An 11,570-nucleotide genomic window follows, 5' to 3' on the forward strand; every position below is an offset into this window, starting at 1 on the left:
TTTTAGTAGAGATGGGGTTTCACCATATTGGCCAGGCTAGTCTCGAACTCCTGACCTTGTGATCTGCTCGCCTTGGCCTCCCAAAGTGCTGGGATTACAGGTGTAAGCCACCGCACTCAGCCTCAGTTACCTCTTTTAAGAGTGCCATCTGATTCCAGGCAGGTCCCCACCTTTTTTTTTTTTTTTGGAGACGGAGTCTGTGGCCCAGGCTGGAGTGCAATGGTATGATCTTGGCTCACTGCAACCTCCACCTCCCAGGTTCAAGCAGTTCTCAGCCTCCCAAGTAGCTGGGGCTACAGGCATGCAGCACCACAACCAGCTAATTTTTGTATTTTTAGTAGGTTTTCCTATGTTGGCCAGGCTGGTCTTGAACTCCTGACGTCAGGTTATCCTCCTGCCTCGGTCTCCCAAAGTGCTGGGATTACAGGTATGAGCCGCTGCGCCCTACCAGGTCCCTAACTCTTTTACATCCCAAAGCTTCAACCTGTCTGTGTTTACCTTCCACCCCTTTCCTGAGATACTCTCTCATTTTCCTCCTGCTTTCCTCTGTTTCTCATTTTACAAAAATCAAAGCTCATCTTTTTCCTTGTCAGTTTCTTTAGTACTAAGCTGGGTCATTTCAATTGATGTATACTAGTGAAGGCAATGTTTCTTGGCCTCAACAACAACAACCAAATCCCCTTTAACAGAATTGTCAGACCCGCTTTTGAAGTGAATTTCATCCAAAATAAATGTAAAGCAAATCAAATCAATGAGTTAAAGGCAGCCTTGTAAACTAGGCCCGCCTCTCATTTTAATAGATCCAATAAAAGGAGTTGTTGTCTCCCCCAGTGCCTGGGAATCTCTCAAGTATGGGTGAGATTTCATCTCAATCAGGGTCATTTGCATTAGATTTTTATTTTTTTATTTTTTTGAGACAAGGTCTTGCTCTGTTGCTCAGGGTGGAGTGCAGGGGTGCAATCTCAGCTCACTGCAGCCTCCACCTCCTGGATTCAAGTGATTCTCCCACCTCAGCCTCCTGAATATCTGGGACCACAGGTGGGTACCACCACACACGGCTAATCTTGTTTATTTTTTGTAGAGACAAGGTCTCACTATAATGCCCAGGCTGGTCTCAAACTCCTGGGCTCAAGTGATCCTCCTGCCTCAGCCTTCCAGTGTGTTGTAATCACAGGCATGAGTCACTGTGCCTGGCTGAAATTGTTTTCTAAATTCTAAATGAACTTGCAAAAATAAGAATAAAAGGAGAATTTGAATCTGTCCTTACAGGATTAACAAAAATTGTGTGGCTCACGCCTGTAATCCTAGACTCACTTGAGTCCAGGAGTTTGACACCAGCTTGGGCAACATGGTGAAACCCGATCTCTACAAAAAATACAAAAATTAGCCAGTGTGGTGGTGCACGCCTGTAGTCCCAGCTACTCAGGAGGCTGAGACAGGAGGATTGCTTGTGCCTGGGAGGCAGAGGTTGCAGTGAGCTGAGACTGTGCCACTGCACTGCATCCTGGACAACAGAGATAGTCCCTGTCTCAATAAAATAAAATAAAATCACACAAAAACAAAAGTAACCCCCCCCTAAAAAAAACAAACAAATAAAAATTCTGGACAATATATATTTTTGAGACAAAGTTTTGCTCTTTGTTCCCCAGGCTGGAGTGCAGTGGCATGATCTTGGCTCACTGCAACCTCTACCTCCCGAGTTCAAGCAATAATCCTGTCTCAGCCTCCTGAGTAGCTGGGATTACAGGTGCCCACCACTACACCCAGCTAATTTTCATATTTTTAGTAGAGACAGGGTTTCACCATGTTAGCTGGGCTGGTCTCGAACTCCTGACCTCAGGTGATTTGCCCACCTCAGCCTCCCTAAGCACTAGGATTACAGGCGTGAGCCACCAAGCCCAGCCAGACAAAATGTATTTATAATTAAGCATGAATCAGGCTGCACTAATACTGCCCAATTGCATCCTGACTGTTCCTATGGATAGGATCTCTGACAGAATCATAAGGCTTTTAAGAATTGCTTAAAATGGCTGGGCACAATGGCTCACACGTGTAATCCCAGCACTTCGGGAGGCCGAGGTGGGTGGATCAAAAGGTCAGGAGTTCGAGACCAGCCTGACCAACATAGTGAAACCCTGTTTCTACTAAAAATACAAAAAAATTAGCCGGATGTGGTGGCGCATGCCTGTAATCCCAGCTACTCAGGAGGCTGAGGAAGGAGAATCACTTGAACCCAAGAGGCGGAGGTTGCAGTGAGCCAAGATTGCACCACTGCACTATAGCCTGGGTGACAGAGTGAGACTCCCTCTCACAAAAAAAATAATAATATTAATAATTGCTTAAGATGTTTTTCAGATCCTGAATTCCAGCCAAACAGCTGACACCAGCCAGTTTGAAAACCTCCACAGAACAAAATCAGCATGAAAATACAGTTTCTTCATCCCTGTCCCATGGTTTCACCCTGCACTCTTCAGCCCACTCTCAAACTCTTAAACACTCTAGCCCCAAACTTCTTGAGAAGATGGATTTGAAGTTTCCTTTTGTTGCCTCGTTCAGTGGCCCTAGGATTAAACTTCTTTCTCTGCTGTAGCACGGTGTCTCTATGTGTTGAGTTGTTGAGTGCATCGGGCAACAGATCCTATTATGGTTGCAGTTTGGGGTGTTTTCCCTGGAATCTATTCCTTGGTGTGACTTCTTGTACTTGAACTGTAAGTGGAATAAAATATTTAATACAGGAGATCTGTGATGGGATTTATTGTGTCAGAAGGATGCTAACCAAATTTGGAACTCTTGTCCATATTCTAGATAGGGGAGTCTTTATTTGGAAAAATCCAAAGACTCCCACACCTTGAATATGGAGAAAGAGAAAAAAAAAACACGAAAGAATAGAACTGCATGAATTTCCACTTCTAGAACTATTAGGGGATAACATAAAAACCTTCCAGCTGGGCGGGTGGCTCATGCCTATAATTTCAGCACTTTTTGAGGCTGAGGTGGGCGGATCACTCGAGGTTAGGAGCTCAAGACCAGCTTGGCCAACATGGTGAACATGTATTTTTTTGCACTAAAAATACAAAAATTAGCCAGGTGTGGTGGCAGGTGCCTGTAATCCCAGCTACTCAGGAGGCTGAGGCACGAGAATCACTTCAACCTGGGAGGCAGAGTTTGCAGTGAGCCAAAATCGTGCTGCTGCACTGCAGCCTGGGCGACGGAGCGAGATTCTATCTCAAAAAAAAAAAAAAAAGAAACCAAAAACTTCCTGCTACAAACTTCTTTAAATGCTGGATAAAACACAACAAACATCCCTTTAAATGTGTAGCTGTGCCCCTGAGAAAGCAAGGGAAATACCCAAAGGCTAAAATCAAAGCTGAAACTGGAAACTAGAGAAGGGCTAAGGCTGCAGCAGCTTGGCTGTGGGTACTGACCACGTCCAGGTCATCAGGGCACTTGGGTTTTCATGACCACAAGGGGACAGTAGAGTAGGCATAGAGTTGGAACTGAGACCCCTGCTCGTAGCTAAAAACTTTGAATGATTATGCTGGTAGGGAAGGGAAGTACTAGAAAACATCCACCTAACACAGGGAGATGACAAGCAAGCAGGTCTGTTTCAGCTCAGACTTTAGATAGGGATTTTAAAAAGTCATGTCTGATAATTTCTCACTATGGCTTGCCCTCACATGAGTTTGGAGCTCAGTTTATTCTACTTCTGTGATTCGCAAATCTTCAAGCTATGTCATTAATATAGAACGTGGAGCTGAGCATGGTGGTGTGCACTTGTAATCCCTCTATACAAGAGGCTCAGGCAGCAGGATCATTTAAGCCTAGGAGTTTGAGACCAGCCACTAGCAGCCCAGGCAACATAGCAAATTTCTGTCTTAAACACAACACAACACAATGCAACACAACAGGACTTTAGCAGAAGCAAACACACACACACACACACAGACACACACACACACACACGTTTCTGAAAAATATGCCTTCAACTCAAGTTGCACAGAGGCTGTCCTGTTAGAAGCCTGCTGAATCTGAAGATGAAATTACAACAGAAATTTTGTATTCACACTAGATTCCAAGCAGAATAATTTTTTTTCTTTTTGAGATGGAATCTCACTCTGTCGGCCAGGCTGGAGTGCAGTGGTGTGATGTCAACTCACTGCAGCCTCCACCTCCTAGGCTCAAGTGATTCTCCTGCCTTGCCCTCTGGAGTAGCTGGGATTGCAGGTTCATAGGGGTTTAACCATGTTGGCCAGGCTGCTCTTGAACTCCTGACCTCAGGTGATCTGCCTGCCTCGGCCTCCCAAAGTGCTGTGATTACAGGGGTGAGCCACCGAGCCCGGCCCAGAATAAATAAAATTAACTCTGCACCTTGACATGTTATAGAAAACTTTGAAACACCAAAAAGTATGAGCTAGAGAACAATTTACTTATAAAGAGTAACAACAAAAGCAACAATAAAAACCAAAAGCTAATGGAATAATATCTTCAAAGTGCTGAGAAAAAAAATAACTGCCATTCTAATTTATCTATAATGGTTGAGAAATAGTGAAGTATAGACATTTCAAGCATATGAGAGAGCTCACCACCAAGAGAGCCTCACTGTAGGGGCTACTAACACAGGTATAGTCAGAAGAAGGACATGGAACTCAGGAGAGCATAACACTCAAGAAACAATGATGAACAAAGAAATCAGGAAACACAGGCTGGGCACGGTAGCTCAGGCCTGTAATCCTAGCACTTTGGGAGGCCAAGGCAGGCAAATCACAAGGTCAAGTGTTCAAGACCAGCCTGACCAACATGGTGAAACCCTGTCTCTACTGAAAATATAAAAATTAGCTAGGCATGGTGGCCATGTGCCTGTAATCCCAGCAACTCAGGAGGCTGAGGGAGGAGAATTACTTGAACCCAGGAGGCAGAGGTTGCAGTGAGCTGAGATCATGCCACTGCACTCCAGCCTGGCAACAAGAGTCAAACTTTGCCTCAAAAAAAAAAAAAAATCAGGAAACACCTGGGCAAATTCAACCAGTATTGATTATAGAAAACAAGAACAATAAAAACAGCATAACTGAAAAGCAGAAGAAGTGAGACTTAACTATGGAGCAGTAATGGAAATAATTCAAGTGAACTTACTCTACAGTCTCATATGGTTTCAGAGAGGAGTAAAGATACGGCAATGATGATTAACTTAGACTTCGTCAAGTTACATGTGCTTACTTAAAAATTTAAGGATAACCACAAAAATAATAGAAATTCAGTGAATGGCTTCTAAACTAGAAGAGAGGAAAATGGATGGCGGTTTCAGAGAGGAGAAAAAGAATTCCACCAGGATAGATTTGGAAGGAATTTTCCACACCCAGACTGGCCAGTGCATGTGGATGAGTCCAGGCTGTGAAGAGGGGAAACTTATTTATTTATTTATTTATTTAGAGTTGGAGTCTCGCTCTGTCCTCCAGGCTGGAATGCAATAACATGATCTTGGCTTACTGCAACCTCTGCCTCCCAGGTTCAAGTGATTCTCCTGCTTCAGCCTCCTGAGTAGCTGAGATTTCAGGTGCCTGACACCACGCCTGGCTACTTTTTGTATTTTCACTAGAGACAGGGTTTCGCCATGGTCAGGCTGGTCTCGAACTCCTGACCTCGTGATCTGCCCACCTCAGCCTCCCAAAATGTTGGGATTACACCTGGGCTGGAAACTTATTTTTAAATGACAGTGCATCCAGACTGGGTCTTCCGAGAGACCAGTCATTGGAATTCCAGGAAACTCAAGAAGCCTAAATAGGGACACAAATGTCTGAGCTCAGGAGTTAAGCATGGGATGAATGAACACTTAATGGCTAAGGTTGTCCAGGAAAGCTGTTTCTCTAACCTGTTTACATTCCATTCAATTAGTGTTTGAAATGTATGTGCTATCTACTATTTTCTACTACACTTCAAAAGTAGCTTTTAATTCTGATTTTAAAATAACATATATTAAATATAGAACATTCTAGAAATTCAGAAAGTACAAAGCATAACTCAACTTGTTAATGTAATTATATGGTTCGAGCATCCCTACTATATTTTAAGTGTTACGCAACTCAGCAATGTGTCCTGAAAACTACCTCCTGTGGAACTTTGCATTCAAATGCAATGAGAGAGGAAATTCCTGCAGTAACTCCTCCTTATCCCAGGAGGTGCCCCCCAACCTCCATTGTGAGTAGAAAAGCTGAAAAACAAAGGGTCATAACTCAGAGGAAGAGCTTGGCCATTTCATTAAAATCTGAGTGTTTTGAACTGGAAAGCAGGTTCACAAATGCAGAGTGCCTTTCCACGTCCAAATCACACAAGGAAAAGCTAAATAGAAACATTACATTGTTCATGAGGTTTTCTCTAAGTGTGCTCTCTTACATACAAGTATTCCAGATTCATACTGATTTTCCCCCCTACTATAGTTAAACAGCAGTTCTACACTAGGTCATTTGTGGTCCATTTATCACTTGATTTGTTTATTTTTCTTTTGAGACATTTTGCTACCTACGGAAGTGATTATCAATGGTATTCCAACCTCCCTGAGTCTCAATTTCATCATTTCGTTGTAGAGATGATTGTACCTATTGTACTGAGTTACTTGAAATATAAATATACTTATTTTATGTATATAACCTGGTATTTAATTAATATAACTGTCATCCTTCTTCTGGTAATCTAGAGATGGTCGGCAAGCTGAATCCAGGCAGTATGGGTTTTGCTGGCTTCACAGAGTATTTTTGTTTGTTTACTTATTTAATTTTTTAAATTATTTTTTGAGACACTTTTGCTCTGTCGCCCAAGCTAGAAAGCAGTGGTACAATCTCGGCTCACTGCAGCCTCCACCTCCCGAGTTCAAGTGATTATCTTCCCTCAGCCTCCAGAGCAGCTGGGATTACAGGTGTACATCACCATGTCCAGCTAATTTTTGTATTTTTACTAGCAATGGGGTTTCACCATGTTGGCCAGGCTGGACTCTAACTCTGACCTCAAGTGATCTGCCTGCCTTGGCCTCCCAAAGTGCTGGGATTACAGGCATGAGCTATCGCATCCGGCCTATTTACTTATTTATTTTGAGACAGAGTGGCTCTGTCACCCAGGCTAGAGTGCAGTGGTGTGATCTCGGCTCACTGTAGCCTCTGCATCCCAGGTTCAGGGAATCTGCCTCAACCTCCTGAGTAGCTAGAAATACAGGTGTGTGCCACCATGCCCAGCTAATTTGTGTAGTTTTAGTAGAGATGGGGTTTCGCCATGTTGGTCAGGCTGGTCTCCAACTCCTGGCCTCAAATGATCCCTTGGCCTTGGCCTCCCAAAGTGCTGGGATTATAGGTGAGGACAACTGCACCCAGACTAACTTTGTTTTGTTTATTTATTTCTTTAAGACGGAGTTTCACTCGTCGCCCAGGCTGGAATGCAATGGAGCAATCTTGGCTCACTGCAACCTCTGCCTCCTGGGTTCAAGTGATTCTCCTGTCTCAGCCTCCCAGTAGCTGAGATTACAGGCATGTACCACCACGCCTGGCTAATTTTGTATTTTTTTTTTTTTTTTTAGTAGAGATGGGGTTTCTCCATGTTGGTCAGGCTGGTCTCAAGCTCCCAACCTCAGGTGATCCGTCTGCCTCAGCCTCCCAAAGTGCTGGGATTATAGGCGTGAGCCACCGTGTCTGGCCAGCAGCTGCCTCTTTCAAATGGAATTTACACTCCCAGTTGGTCCTGTCTCTGGGCTCCCATACCAGGCCACCCTCATTTACTGTGTCCTCACTCTGGCCCTTGTAGGCATTTGACTTTGACACTAATCTTGTATTTCTTGTGTTGGATTATTGCCTAAAATAATCACTCAAAAACTCAATATTTATGGCAAAACAGTCTTATTTAAGTGCACATAAGTTATAAAATGTCAAAAACTAAAGTCCCCTACTATGTGTTACATTTCATTTTATCTAGTTACTTAAGGTTACAATATCAAATATTTTTACCTTTAATATTAATAATTAACCCATGAATTACACAAGTTGTAACTGATCTGCAATTATTTTAAATTTTATTTCTAGATGCTGTTGCCTGTTTCCTATTAGTGACAAACCACCTCCTTATCACAGCCTAGTTCAAAGGTAACATCATAAGACAGCCTCTGAAATTATAATCATTTGAATATCCTTAACCTTCAGCAACTTCAATAACTCCCCAAAATACGTTATCATAAAATTAACTTTTACACCTTTTGATTATTGTTTGCTTGAATCATAAAGCAGAGCTCTTTCTGGGTGTTTGGTTCTGATGAGTTTTAGTTAGTTTTTAATTTCTTATTACTACAACTCTAATTTTCTTACTCAATTATCTACTTCTAATAGGTTTCATTAAAAAAGGCATGTAACTAATGTCTAAATTTATACTGCTGGCCTATTTGCTTTGTTTTAGCCAGAGTTTGGCAGACTTTGTAGACAAAATGAAACCTTGCTCTAAAACTTTTAACACTTAAATAATCATAATATACTCGATTTTTGCTCTGCCAAAAATCTTCACGCTAATGCTCTAATGCAGTTGAGTAGTGGAAAACAATATACACAATTTTTTATCAAAGAGATTCGGAAGTCACTCAAAATTAATTCCCCACTGATGAGCAGAGAAGGATCTCTCAAGAAAATTTCTCAAAAGCACGTGGAAAATCTTCATGACTTCTGCAGAGTATAAGACAGTATTTAAAAAGTCAATGAGGGCCAGGTGTGGTGGCTAACACCTGTAATCCTGGCAATTTGGGAGGCCAAGGCGGCAGGATCACTTGAGGTCACAAGTTTGAGACCAGCCTGGCCAACATGGTAAAACCACATCTCTACTAAAAAAATTAGCCAGGCATAGTGGTAGGCACCTGTAATCTCAGCTACTTGAGAGGTTGAGGCAGGAGAATAGCTTGAAACCCGGAGGCAGAGGTTGCAGTGAACCGAGATTATGGCACTGCCCTCCAGCCTGGGTGACAGAACAAGGCTCCATCTCAAAAAAAAAAAAAACTCATTGAATATTTTTGAGCTTACTTTGAAGTGGACTGTGTACCTACTATCTAGAAAACTATATTTTCTGAGTCAATCATCAAAATTTCAAAGGCCATTTTTGTACTGCCTCTCAAAATGTTTTTTTCTTTTTTTTTTGTAAATAAATATGGAACACTTCACGAATTTGCATGTCATCCTTGTGCAGGGGCCATGCTAATCTTCTCTGTATCATTCTAATTTTAGTATATGTGCTGCCGAAGCAAGCACGCCTCTCAAAATTTTTATTTTGCTCTTATTTTTCATTTCTATCTTCTGCAACTTCTTTTTTTTTTTTTGACAAAGTCATCTCACTCTGTTGCCCAGGCTGGAGTGCTGTGGTGCAATTTTGGCTAACTGCAACTTCTGCCTCCCAGGTTTAAGCAATTCTCCTGTCTCAGCCTCCTGAGTAGCTGGGATTGCAGGCACCTGTCAACACGCCCAACGAATTTTTGTATTTTTAGTAAAGACGGGTGTTTCACCATGTTGGTCAGACTGGTCTCAAACTCCTGACCTCGGGTGGTCCACCCACCTCAGCCTTCCAAAGTGCCAGGATTACAGGCATGAGCCACTGCACCTGGCCCCTTTCTCCCAGTTTTCTCATGCAGGTTACCTGCTTTGCCCCTAAAACATTTCAGTTTCCAGCACCTGAAACAATAACAACCTGAGATACTGAAGACAGGAATGTATCAGCTCAGTGATTCGGGGACTTTTATGCAGTGGGGAGACTGTTTCAGATACTACCCCACCTGGAAACAAAAAATTTCTGTGAAAATTCATGGCAACCAATCACGCCTCCTCACAGGTACAACACAGAGCTGTAGCTGGAGAGCTACAGGTCAGCCGGTAAGGAAAGCTCCCCCACCATGACAGGCACCTTTCCATCAAGTGCACAAAGCAAAAGACCCCACTGCGCAAGCCTGGGACAACAAGGGTTTAGAGCTTTTGAAAAGCAGTTGATGATTCACTATTTTATAGGAAATCTTTTCAGAGGCAATCAAGATGGATAGTTTGCCTGTTAATCAAAAGACTTGCTTACAGCTGGGAGTTTTTGGGGGAAAAAAAGACACATAGATATACCAAATACATTTTATTTTAACTTAAAACATAAAAGTATGTCTAACATGTAAACACCAGTCTTTAAATGTAGAGCGAAATCTTTTAGCATGGATCAATAGGTTTCGATTCTGAGTTGTCTTTCCTGCATAAGCCATACCCATGGTGCCCTTGATAAAGCAATCAGATGGCAGGTGTTCCTCTTACTCAGCCTTTTTGTTATTCAGGCCAACAACTGATTGGATGAGACTCACCCATACTGAGGAGAGTAATTGGCTTTACCCAGTCTACCAATTCAAATGTGAATCTCAACCAGAAACATCCTCATAGATACACCCAGAATGTTTGATCAAATATCCAAACACCCTATGTCCAAGTCAACTACACATAAAATTAATCGTCACAGTTACTAATTAAAAACAGAGATGCCTATGTTGAATTCGAAGAAAGATGTTTATATAAAAGACACATTTAAAACAAAAAGACAGATTCACACCAGGCAGTCATAAGAAATTAAAAGAAAGCCAAGGGAGCAATCTTTTTATCAGTATTATTATTATTACTATTATTATTTTTATATGAACTCTCACTGTGTTGCCCAGGCTGGTGCCATCTCGATGTACTGCAACCTCCCCCTCCTGGGTTCAAGCAATTCTCCTGCCTCAGCCTCACAAGTAGCTGGGATTACAAGCGTCCACCACCACACCTGGTTAATTTTTTATATTTTTAGTAGAGACAAGGTTTTAACCATTTTGGCCAGGCTGGTCTTGAACTCCTGACCTCAAGTGATCCACCCACCTCGGCCTTCCAATGTGCTGGGATAATAGGCATAAGCCACGACGCCTGGCCTGGGAGCAATCCTAATATCTAACAAAATAGAATTTAAGTAAAAAATAGCATAAAGGCTGGGCGTGCTGGCTCACGCCTGTAATACCACGGTGCTTTGGGAGACTGAGGCAGAAGGAGTGCTTGAGGCCAGGAGTTTAAGATCAGTTTGGGCAACATAGTGAGACCCTGTCTCTACAAAAAAAATTTAAAATTTAGCTGGGCATAGCGGTGCGCCCACTTTATAGTCCCAGCTGCTCAGGAGGCTGAGGTGGGAGGATCGCTTGAGCCTGGGAGGTCGAGACTGCAGTGAGCCATGATTGTGCCACTGCACTCCAGCCTGGGTGACAGAGTAAGACCCTGCCTCTAAAAAAAAAAAGAAAAAAAAGAAAAAAAAAAAGAGCCTTCTGTTGAAGATGGTGAGCTGATGAGAGAGGTCCTCCACATTTCTGGAGACAGAAAGCAGAAGATGGAGTGGTAGCTGACACAGCACAGTGCTGGAAACTGTACAGTGAATATTTCAGGTCTGGCCTTCAACTGAGGAGGGGGCTAATTTCCCTGTGGAAACTCAACGACATTCAAGACTCAAAGACTCAAGAATGGCAAGTATAACAGAGGGCAGATGTGAAGCATGAACCAGACCCCTGAAAACAAGAGTCT

The 11,570-nt window shown here is 42.7% G+C and overlaps 1 non-coding gene across 1 annotated transcript; it reads right to left on the minus strand.

Moving 5' to 3' along the window:
• Positions 1-9,153: 9,153 nt before the first annotated feature.
• LOC116535930 lies at positions 9,154-9,260 on the minus strand. The gene has a single exon (XR_004262398.1). It is a non-coding gene; the product is annotated as a U6 spliceosomal RNA (small nuclear RNA).
• Positions 9,261-11,570: the final 2,310 nt, after the last annotated feature.

The sequence above is a fragment of the Sapajus apella genome, unplaced genomic scaffold (assembly GCF_009761245.1).
Source record: "Sapajus apella isolate SASKATOON/1434 unplaced genomic scaffold, GSC_monkey_1.0 scaffold3, whole genome shotgun sequence".
Taxonomy (NCBI): domain Eukaryota; kingdom Metazoa; phylum Chordata; class Mammalia; order Primates; family Cebidae; genus Sapajus; species Sapajus apella.